Below are 12,280 nucleotides of genomic sequence, written 5' to 3'. Positions count from 1 at the left end.
TTTGCAACTAGAGGGCCTCTATTTACGACGAGGTTTACATTAAATCTAGAACAAAGTTGGAACGCGCTTGTTTACAGGTTGTAAATATTTGTAAGAAAGGGCCAATTAAAAAGAAAAAAAAAAGAAAAAAATAGTAGGTACGCCGCACAGCACTCGTACGTAAAATCGAAACGTCGTATGTCGGGACCGAAAACCACTGCAGGGTCACGTGAGCAGTTTCTAGCATTCACCAAACTTGTAATTTTAAGATATGCCACATGATGGTGTCTTCAGCTCATGAGTGAAGGAGACAAAAAAAGTCTTATAATTCTCGGGGAATGTTAGATCCTAAATATAAAATATATATATATAAAATATATATATACACACATATATATATATATATATATATATATATATAAAATATATATATATATATATATGTGTGTATATATCTATATCTATATATCTATACATCTATATCTATATACATCATCTATATATCTATATATCTATCTATATATAGATATAGATGTATTCTTCAAGTAAAGTTTTTTAAATTGTGCATTAAAACTATTATTGTTGATCCATCTTTACTAATGTGCCTACTCCGACATATTTTAACTTGTTGTAATAACTAATGGCGACATACAATCCTTATTTTGCATTTTAGACAAATTCTTTACATTCTTCAGAAAAGTTTTAGACTGACTCCACATGCAAAAAATAGAGCAGGTGATTGACAGGTGAGCAAAAAAAGCGCTCAGTTCAATGTCAGTCTGGTGGAATCAGTAAATAGATAAGCAAGCATCACATTGCCACAATCTCCTCTCAGCAGGAGCAGCAACATTTCATGTTCTTTGACTCCTTCAATTTAGAAAAGTGGCTGCCACTAAACTGTAGCCTGTTTCTTCAGTTAATTGTTGGGGAACAACTCGATGAAAGTCAACTCCACTCTTTCTCAAGAGCACGCAGGGAGGTATCTTTTCACCTCCAACTTCCTCTATATGGGTGTGTTGCTACTCCGAGAAGTTGGCTCATCACTTACGTGACTTGGAGCTTCGGTGCAGTCTGTTCCCATTAAACATTTAGTAGCATTTTTGTACAAAAAAACATTTGCAGGGCTTAACATGTCTGTTATACCACGAGCACCAATTTGTCTGAAAGACAGCAAGCCCCGCATCTGGTCAGTTTGGTCAAAGACTGGCCATTAAAAAAAAATATATATAAGTGAATCAAACCAGGGTGATGAAACAGTGAAGAATGGAGGAAAGGCTAAAAGAAAGTGGCCCATTTTTTCAGGCAGTATATGTGACATTCAAGTATCTTAAAAAACTTGCAGCCTCTCAATTATCAACGCCACAAATGCCTGCTGAATGCAACGATAAGCGCAACAGAACACCACAAAACGTAAAGCGCGCTCATAATGTCTATCTGAGAAAGCATTTCACAAGCGTGACATGTTGACACTTTATTTCCACACATTTCCTGCAAGTGAGCCACTCTCTTTATCTTCCTCGTTTTGACTTCCCCTTTGTAGCCTAAATGCTGAGAGCAAATGACACTGTCAGCTCTTAGTAGTCAAAGGCGGGAGCGGCGAGAGCCATCGGCCATCAGAAGCAACGGCCACACACTGCAGGTAACTAATTCAGCTCATTGTTGAAGACAACATTTTTTAATTTCTCCTAAGGAGTCAGGATTGATTCGGGGAGATCCGGCCCCCCACTTAGTGTATTTGACAAGCTGAGTTGGACACTCTGATTCTGTGAGTGTCAGTTTGTCAAATACCCGAAGTGAGGCGTCACTGGCCTACAAGACAACGCCGACCTCAACGGAGACGCCAAGGCAACGGGCCTGGAGGAAAATCGTTTTCTCTCAACATTTAACATTTGTATCTTATTAATGAAGCGTTAAGGAAATAGCTGGAAACAAGTTGGTGTCTTTTTTAACAAATTGTTCTGCAGCATTATTGAATGTCGAAATATGTGAATCAAATATATGAATTATTTCACAAGTCCTGGAACTTTACTGACACGCAAGTCCACCTTTCATTGCTGCTATGTAATAGTTTGTCCACTAAGTGGTGATATTGGTCTAATTAATCTTATATTGCCAACTGAACGATTTTTTTTCCACATACAGACGAGGGTAAAAACTGGCAGTAACTTCAAAATGTTCTGACAAAAATGTTGTAAACATGCAATCACATCAGCAAAGCCTCAGGTCATAATTCTTCCCTGCTATTTTTTATTTTATTTTAACAGCGAGCAGGAGGAGAAATACATTTTTTTTTCATCCGCTCCCAAAGCGCAGCGCTCCACACAATTAATTGAGGGTCACTGGATTCTGTTCAATTTCACAAATAAAAACTTCACGGTATCACGCTACGGCATATGGAAGCTATTTGGAAAAACATTTAAATGGGGCATGAATGATTTGTTTCCTTTCTGGACAGCTTGGAACACAGTCTTCACATGTATTGTATTGCACTATCAAAGAAACATTGTATGAGGACAATGAAGCTTTGCAGGCTGACTAAAAGAGATCGAGGACGAAAACGAATACAAGGAGACATGTCGTCATTGATTCTCACGCATTGTGCATCGGGGTGTTGATGTTTGAAGACAGGATGCGCCATTAAAGATGTGCTATCTCTCTTATGCGCCCTGTCCAATGCCGAGCTCTCGCTTTACAAGACTAAACTAAACTTGCTTAGTCTTTGAGAATTGGAGATTTGAAAAACAATGCAACCCTCCCTTTTCTGTACCGGTATCCAATTCAGGGACGCCGGGAGCTAACTAAAACTCTTCCTAAAATGATAATAATGAAAATATTAAAGGCTTATTTTTTTTGCGGTGTGCCTCCAACTCTTTGTGATTAACTAACACTTCAAAAAAAAAAGTATCCTCCATTACTTGCTTAAAATTGCACGCATTTGCTGTCGTGCGCTTTCTGAAATACCCCAAAACGCCACAAGGTAGCGCCAAAGTAGTGCTTTTGTGCCATATTGGTGCCAAGGGGCAAACGCTTCTAGAAATGTAATGCTTTGACGCCGCGTCTATGGTTAATTAGGCCTATTCCATTTGGTCCCGCTTACTGATCAGATTTCAAAAGCTCTTTTTTTTTTTTTTTTTAAACAAAATTGGAATTGGACAAGGATCAGCTGTCATCATTTTAAACTCGTTGCTAAAGGGGGTACAAACATGAATTGTCCTTCTCATCAAAGTAGAAAATATTTTGATTATCCCATGTCTGTTACAGATTTGCTGTGTTTAATTTTCCAACCCTATATTATTCAGAAAGCATCAACGGGCGACAATTGTAAATATTGAACCTGTTCAATAATTACAAATCCATCAGTGTGTGGTTAACTCCAAATACGGCCATGCCACAAACTGACTCCATGATTGTGACACAAAAAGTAACAATAGAAAATGAGAGAGGGGACGGAAGTTAGCGCTGCTGTGGACACAAATAGAGAAGCAACTGTTGAGTAGTGTTTGTATAAGATGTCTCTCGAATCACAATTAAATCATAAATATTATCACTTTAACTGTCTATAAAGGTTCTTACTCATGTCGACAATGAGTAAAAAAAAAAAATTCGGCATGTGACTTTCACTTTGGGTCAGGTTGTTTTAACCTTCCTGTCACATCTGTGTGCGCTTTAAGGAATATTGGATCAATCACTGTGGCAATCAAAAGGTCCAGCATTGATCCATGAAAGCAGTTACTGGAAAATGTCAATAGTATTTCACTTTGTAATGAATCTGCTGTCACAGGTGTCAAGACAGAAGAGGATTTATTCATAACTCCTGGCTGCTCATTCAGACTCCACACTGATGCTTCCAGAAGCTACAAACAACCGAGGCAGATCTCAGAACTAAAACACAGGACGCCTGTCAGAATGTTTTCAAAGCATACAAAGATTGAGCCCAAAAAAATGTCATCATCACAGCTGGTGAATATTTACTGTCACTCAGCTGACATTAAAATGTGATTTTGGAAACTACCTTAAAAAAACAGGAAACAACTTGTCAAGTGTCTTTGGGGCCGCAGAGGTTGTTGTAGGTCGTCGTACCTTTTTTGCGGGCTTGGTAAATAAAAAACATTATTGGCCTATAAACTTCAACATGTGTACGGTTTGATTAATTGTCAAGATTGTGCTAAATCTTACATCTTGGACATCTTACATCCTCAACTTGAAGTGTCCCTCAAGGCTCAGTCCTGGGCCTTTTCAATTTCCCCCCCCCCCCCATTCACTCTGTGGTAGTAGCATAGGTTGATTTTTTCTATCTAATCCACTATTGCCTCTTTTTAATTAATTATGGTTACAACTCAAATTGCTTGAGAAGATGAACCACACCTAGAAATGGATCACACTGTAACGCACTTGTGGTTTTTGCACAGAAGAACTCGGTGAGATGAATTTTCCAGGTCAACAAGATACTTGATTACTCCCCGGAGCACAACAACCTTTTCTATGGTCACTTCCAAAGGTGAGTCACCAAAATAAATAAATAAACTGAAAAAGTCTCTGGACCGTGAGGCAAACAAGCTAACCAATAATCCATCGATTCTACGAACGTGAATATCGATTGAGTGAAGTTAATCCCAAAAGTGGTACAGCAGAATTTAAAATCTCAGCTTGACTCATAAACAAACGAAGAGTGCTCTTTATCACGACGAACTCTGGAACACGTCACCGCAACGAATCACAAATGCATTTTTGGACAACAATGAGTTTAATAGAGGCGAGAAATAAGCTATTAAACTGTGGCTACGCAGACAATATCAGATAAGGTAATTGCTACTTTCCTGGAGCTTGACAAGATAAGTACAGCGGACGCAACGAGGGGAAGCAACGCTTCACCAGATACATGCAGATGCTATTGTAAATCTTTTTCAAGCTGGAAAACCTGAAGGACAAATGAAAAGCTGATGCAGCGCTCTTGGCCAAAGACTGACTTCTGTTTGTCACTCTGTCAACAAAAGCACTGTTTTGATCTGATTTCAAGCAAGGCTGCATGAAATTCAAATGATTCACCGTTCTCGATGGCGAGATGAGAACGGGCCAGAGCCGAGCGGTACTTTTGCCGCTTCAAGGTGCAGCGTGACCCCATTTATTGTGGATGTGGCATTCTCAATGTCACTCTGACTTGTGCTTAGAGGAGCCAAGACATTGTTAATTGAGGCACAAACATGCTTGAAGGAGGATTATATGTTCCAGGCTTGCTACTAAAAAACTCAAATAGAAACGTCACCAAGCTCACATAATTAATTTCGTATTGACGAACTGGGCATCTTTATTTTGTTTAGTCGGATCTCATGCAATGCTATTTAATTGAGGAAGACCTTTTGGTTTGATTGGATGAGGGGATTTTTTTTTTTTTTTACGCTAGAACAGGTTTATAAGAGACAACAAACAGCGGTTGCTATGGTTACTAGAGCTGCAACTACACTACACGCTTATGATTTGATGGATTCTTGACATGTATTTCTCTTTTTTTGACAAAATAAAGTAATTTGCCTATTTTTGTTAATTAAGCAAGAGTATGTGTTTTTTTTTTTATAACACAACAGAAGTTACGTAAGCTATCATCAAGAGCTTAAAAATGCAGAGAGACGATGCCAAATTTTCACACTCTCTAACAAATGAATTCTCCAAACACTGCATGATTGATGTTGAACGAGGGGAACGAATGCAAATAATGCAACAACAGCGGGAATATTTGGAGCCTGGGCGAGAAGCGGCTTGAGGAAACTATGGTGAAAGTTTTATACAGTGACTACATTTCTTTCAAGATTTCAGGTAAGTTACAGCGATGTTTTCATTTCCTCAACAAGTGGAGGTATAAAATTAGATTTTATTTGGATAAGTGTAAAAGCTTTTTTTTAAATTTTTTTTTATCGTGCATATCGATCTCTTTTTACCGCCTGTGACTTTGCAAAGAGCCTCTTCCAAGTTCTAATGACAGACTACGTGAGGTTGCGTTGAGCAAAATGTCATTACTGGAGAAATAATCATTCAGTGCCATTTGAAGCGTGATTACAGAAAAAAAAAACATTTCATAATAATAGCAGAGAGTGGTAAAACTCCATGGCAAATGAAAGAAAACACTAAAGTTGATGTAAAACAATGAATATCCACCATCTTTTTCTTAGCATTACACCGAATTACACCGGAGAGATTACTCAAAGTAAATGACAAATGTATTTTTGCTCCTTGTACAAAACTTCCGTGAAGACATAACAGGACGTTTTGGACTAACATCATCTGCAATGAATTGTGATGCAATCTGAATAATGTAGTATCTGTATTTACTCAACAGTATCTGCATAAAAGAAAACAAGTCTGACTAGGGCAAAATAAAAAATCTCAAGTAATGGCAATACTGATATGGATATAGTCATTGTCACACAGAAAATCGTAGTAGTTATTTCCTGTGTTTTGACTGTATCACAGGTGTGAAGTCGAACTGGCTAAACAAGTACGATTCACCATCGGGCACATGTAATGTTCCATCTTATTTGATGTCTCGCCTATGTTACACAAACAGACGTGTGATAGCGACTGTTGATTTAGAGGCAGGAAACACAGACCAGTCTTGGAAAGGATGGCAGCGTTTGCTTAAAAGGGAAAATCTTGGCTGCTCATCATGATGGAAAAGAACTAAAGATGAATCACAATTGGTTTGGAACCCAACCACATGTCAATTAGTTGCCAGGGGACATCAAATTTCTCCTTCAACAAATCAACAAGAGCTGAAAAGATATATTGTACATTTCGTTCCAGTGTTAAATTGATTTGAGATATAGTGCAGCAGCTGTCTTAAATGGAAGCATTACGGAGCGATTACATTTCTTGGCAAGCCGCTTTGGACAAAACGACAGTATGTGTGTACATAAGCGTAGCGGAATTTGACAAGTACAGTTACATATTATGCTGCATCAAAAACAAACATTCAAACATGATAAGTGTCCCTACTTCTTTTCAGTTTTTTTTTTTATTAATGTACATCCATCTTCTTGAAGGACTTTATTATTTTGCTGTGGATAGGGGGTACTATGAAGGCCACGAATGACTGCCAAACTAAAATGTCCCAGATAAGAAGACGAGCTGCGACGCTTAACACCTGCATTTTGCTCTCCTGGAAGGGCCTTGAACTAGCCTTGCTGGAATATGCTTTCGCAATAGTACAGGGTCCGGCAAAAATGATCTGACATATTTGTAGGTTTAATAAAATGCAAATAAATTAAAGAAACAAAAAAGTTTTATTTTCGAAAAGTACATATACAGTAATCCCTCGTTTATCACGGATAATTGGTTCCAAAAACCACCCGCGATAAGTGAAATCCGCGAAGTACGGTCATCAAAAATAAGTACTGGGCAGGCTAACGAGTTAGCGGAAAGATGCTGATTCGCGATCGTGCCAACACGCAAAAACGGACTTTTAAAGTAATGTAAACGAACATTTGGAGCAATACTACATTGTCTTAAAGGTTAGACACATGTTTCTTCAATTTAGAAGTTTGATTTTGACTTTTAAATGTTTTTTTTAATTTGGGAAAAAAAGTCCGCGATGTAGTGAAACCGCGATAACCAAAACGCAAATTAGCGAGGGATCACTGTAATGCCGTCTTGTTTTGTTTCGTTTCATTTCATTTTCGTTTTCGAATAATGTTATTTTGTTTCGTTTCAGTTGCTAACATGAATTGGACTGGTGAGCATCGCGCTTTCATTGTGGAAACGATTATCAAGAACAATCTGTAACTGCATCACAACGAGCGTTCCGTTTGCAATTCAGACTTGGTAGACATGATGCCGTACCTGCTCAAAACACGATCTTGTTATGGGTTACTAACTTCAGAGCCAGTGGATCAGCATTGAAACGAAAATTGACCTGCCGACCTCGCACCGTCAGAACTCGAGAAAATGTGGCAACGGTAAAACCAAAATAACATTATTCAAAACGAAAATGAAATGAAACAAAACAAAATGGCATTATATGTACTTTTCTAAAATAAAAGAAAAAGTTTTTGTTTCTTTAATTTATTTGCATTTTATTAAACCTACAAATGTGTCAGATCATTTTCTCGGACCCTGTAGTTTATATAAGCAACCTGCAATTTCATTGAGTTGATTGTTTAATTATGTGAATTCATGATTGGTGTAAAGTAGTTAAAGGTTTAATAGTAATGCTTCATTATAGTAGCTTGGTTTGGATCTCGTAACAAGTAGGAACAAAGAGCTAATGACAGTTTTCGGCATTACAAGTTGGCAAGGATTGCCGGTAACAAGTTCCTGCTCTGACTTTTTCTGCCAGTGAGTACTGATATTACACTTTGCTGTGGAGCTGAAAGAAGGGGTGGAGATAACGGAGGGAATGTGTGGGAGAGCCGAGACAAAAAAGCAAGGCTTCGCAGAGGCAAAATGCCAAGGCTGAGACATCAGACCTTCCCCTGAAAAAGTGGGAAATGTGTGAACATGAAGCTTCAAGGTTACACAAACTCAAGTGGAAGTTTGGGAAAGGGGAGGAAAGTTCCTTCGTCGAAAGTTAAGGCAAGATCAGTTCATCTGAAAAAAATTTCAAAAATGATGGCTTCTAAATCATTTGTATGTTGGCATGGATTTCCTTGAAATGACCCAGGTGGCCATAAATTAGCCTTTATGATCGAATGTACAATTTGTTTTTCCGGCAAGCAGTCAGTTGGGATGAATAATAATCAGAAGGTGATCATAATCAGAACATTGGATAATGAATATTACAACATGATAAAACTCCCTCAAAGAGGGAATGAACTCAAGATTTTTTTTTTTTAAATCCTGCTGTCTCATATCTGGAAGGATGGACACAATCAAGGTGAATGTGGATCAAAAGGAAAGATCCTTGGCCTATCAAGAGTGGTGGTCACCATTCAAGGTACTAGTCTTGGATGTGGCTGATGATGTCATAACATTTCATTTGGTATGTAAAAGTAGCGAGAGGAATTCCTCCTTTTCTCATAGTCGTCATAACAAACAATAGTTTTTATTTTCATGACGATCCATTTGCAGCATTTTAAACGAGATGTGTTTGCGGCTTCTTTGAATAGTTCCAAATTGAGGAGGAAAAAGCAAAATTTTGCAACTTTATCCAAATGACTTTGTTCTCTCTTGTATTATTTGCAACAATAGTTTGAAAAATGAGATTTCTGATGAGATTTTGTCATTACTGAGCTCAATTTCATGGCATTGGAATTGTTACAAAAGCCCCCCCGCCTCCTCGTGCTCAAACAAAACGTGCAGTCGAGACGAGTCTACTGGACTTAGCTATTTGAATGTTTCCACCTGCAACATTAAATCTTCACACAGAGCTCAATTCCCTCCCCAAATGTAACTACAAAAATGCAATCTGAGCTTTTCGTGATTTATTTATCTTATTAAATCTAATAATTAATCAACACTTGTTATTAATTGTCAGTGCAATTTAGCTGATAGAAAATAATTTGGAACTGAAAACACAACTTATTTAAATTCAAGAGATGCATCAAAATGAAAGCACAGTTAGAAAATCAATTTAAATCACTGTGAAAAACTATTTTAAAGTAGAGCATTTAAGACATTTGGCTAATGCTTAACAACACCGAATACTGCCACCCCAAAACAAAGTGACAACGTGCGATCATCTCACTCAAAGCTATAAACGAGAAAGAAGAAACGAGAAATTATACTATTAAATCTCAGTTACTTGAAAAGTGAAGCAAAGTACAGTTAGTGCAGTGTGTCCATTACCACTTGTGGCTTCTGTAGCGAGGCCCAGTTATGCTCGAATTGTAATGCAAGCCACATCCTTTCAATTACAAAGGCTGCGATTTGGATGTAGTGTGTAACCGACGGGCACGGGGGGGCCTTAAGGGGTGCTACATATCACCGGCAAGTTGCAGCTCTAAAACTTGCCTGATTGTAATTCCACAGATGAGCAACACTTAGTTCACTCGTGCGTCCTGTGACACACATTTCATTAATCACGCAGAATCCGGAATCAGATTTTCAGGTGGATAAGATGAGTCAGCATGTTTTTTTTTGGTCTTTTTCTCCAAGTAACCAATCATTGAGGATTGGCTGTGTAATGATATGAAGATAAAAATCACACATGGTGGTTTCATGCCTGCTTCCTGTTTTGTGCTGAAAAAAAAAAAAAAAAAGCTTTTGAGCAGTAAATATTGTATCTCCGGTCAGGCAAGGCCCTTTTGGCTCTTTTCCTGTTTGTTACACATCTGAGACGTTTAGCAAACGAATTCAAAGCGATACGTGGTTGGCCAAACTTACAAGTTAGAGGTTGAGCCAACTAAAACGGCACTCGGCTACGGGTATTCGTGAACAAGTAATAATAAAAAAAAAGAAAATTGAGGAGCATTCGATTTGGGTCTGTTTGTCCAACCCCGAGCAGCAGACCGTTAATAAAAAGCCTAGCATAAACAAAAAACAAAGATCTTTGTCTTGATAACAGCCAACTCTTGGTTCAACATGAAATACACACCAAGTTAAACAAGACAAACTGGATTACACAAATCAAAATGAGTGGTACGCTAAAAAAAGGATATAAGACACCTCGACTCCAAAAAACCAAACAAATCAATTCTATGTATAGAAGTAGAAAAATCATTGAGCACCATATTTTTGTCTTGCTTAGTTAGCAAGGTACATTCGTAAAGAATGATTTAAGTTGGGCTTCAACAGAAAGGATGCAAATGCTTTGAAGTTTAAAAATAATGGCCTTTCGCTTGTCACAAAACACGGAAAGATCATCAATTACAGGCTCATCGGTCGTATTTGAAAATCCAAACTAAATTAGCCTTGATGTTCCACACAAACGAGAGTTAGTAACATCAAGCAATGGCAGTGCCCATATGCGCTTTTGGCACTGGCGCGCACTTGTTTCATGCTCGCTTGGATTTGCGCCGCTGCCAGGAGCAACAGATACTACCGAGCTGAACACCAAGAAACATTTCTGTACAAAGCATGGAAGCAAACTCAAAGGACCAAGCAAACATGCAATTCGTACACACTTAAAAATTCCAATTTGCATATTACATTTGGCCTTTTTTTTTTTTTAGGGGGTGGGGGGGGCAATGGCGACACCTTAAACCAGAGCAGACTGAACATGTGAATAACGTGTTATGATGAGGACGTTTGGTATTTTCTTCTTTAATGAGGCATTCTATTTACGGAAGTCACGGCTCGTACTTTCCCTCTTTTCAAAGAAATGCTCTCGCGATGTTTGTTTGTGGTCATTTTAGCCGCGTGTTTAGCTTGTCGCCTGACTGAGACATGCAAGAAAAGCGAGACAGATTAAGACGACAAATGGCCTTTTTAAAAAAAAAACGACTGCAGCAGTGGTCAGATATACTGCATGTAGAACACCGTTAAACGGTTCCAGATGTATAAGTCAACATTAGCACACAAATCTAATAGTCAGTTGAAATCATTTTTATGTAGTACAGTATTTAGGTTTTCTTCGATGCATGTAAACGTGGCGTGAGGCCATTTGATTGTAAATAAGTTACATTTGTATCAAGTTTATCTGTAATCAACCTTTCAACTTTTGTCCATATCACAATAAACACAACAGATTTTATTAAGACTACCTCAATAAACTACTATCATTCATCCCGCACTTTGATGATTTCACTTTTGATGAAAAAAGGGTAGATCAAGGCCAAAAACCAACTTGCCTGAAAAATGATGCCATATCATAGCATCATCTCAAAGCATTCACAAACTCATGTTGCTTTGAAACTACTTTTGAATGTGATCAAGATGGGCTATATGATGCTTTGGATGGACTTAATTTGTATTTGGCAAGGTAAGAACAGATTCTCATTTGCACTACCGACCTGACATAGGCAGCAGAGTACAAAAAAAGTTAACTGTAAAAGTAAATGAGTATGCTAGCTTTGGCTCACTCATTGTGTATTGTTGGTGCACTTGCCTGACTTTTGTTGCTGGCAGCGTGGGTTCAGTTCTCCCTCAGACTTTATATTTCTCCTGATATTGATGGGGACCAATCCAGAATATAGTCTTCCTTTCACAAGGGGAGGTCCAGCCAACCTCGACCCTGAGCGGGATAAGCAGTTTAGAAAATGGATATGTGGGTGGTGAATTAAGAACATATTTTAGCAGGAATCCACATCATTGATTGCAAACTACATTGATGAGAATATAGTTATATATAGAGATTATATATATGATAGAGTAATCATCAAAATGAAGCACAAATAACTGTCAAGACAGAATCTCATTACATTGTGAGGTCTGT

The 12,280-nt window shown here is 38.1% G+C and overlaps 2 long non-coding RNA genes across 6 annotated transcripts in view; one reads left to right on the top strand and one right to left on the bottom strand.

Moving 5' to 3' along the window:
- LOC148386132 (uncharacterized) overlaps nucleotides 1-12,280 on the bottom strand; it is a 50,404-nt gene that overhangs the window by 33,174 nt on the left and 4,950 nt on the right. For all 5 annotated transcript variants that reach the window (XR_015863153.1, XR_015863154.1, XR_015863157.1 and 2 more), the window contains exon 2: nucleotides 11,950-12,079. This is a non-coding gene — a long non-coding RNA (uncharacterized LOC148386132). The remainder of the gene's footprint in view (nucleotides 1-11,949; nucleotides 12,080-12,280) is intronic.
- On the top strand, nucleotides 1,502-4,110 carry LOC148386133 (uncharacterized). The gene is made up of 2 exons (XR_015863262.1): nucleotides 1,502-1,618; nucleotides 3,761-4,110. It is a non-coding gene; the product is annotated as an uncharacterized LOC148386133 (long non-coding RNA).

The sequence above is a fragment of the Syngnathus floridae genome, chromosome 15, assembly GCF_059516105.1.
Source record: "Syngnathus floridae isolate MCC-2025c chromosome 15, RoL_Sflo_1.0, whole genome shotgun sequence".
NCBI lineage: Eukaryota > Metazoa > Chordata > Actinopteri > Syngnathiformes > Syngnathidae > Syngnathus > Syngnathus floridae.
This window is presented reverse-complemented; position numbering and strand designations above follow the sequence as displayed.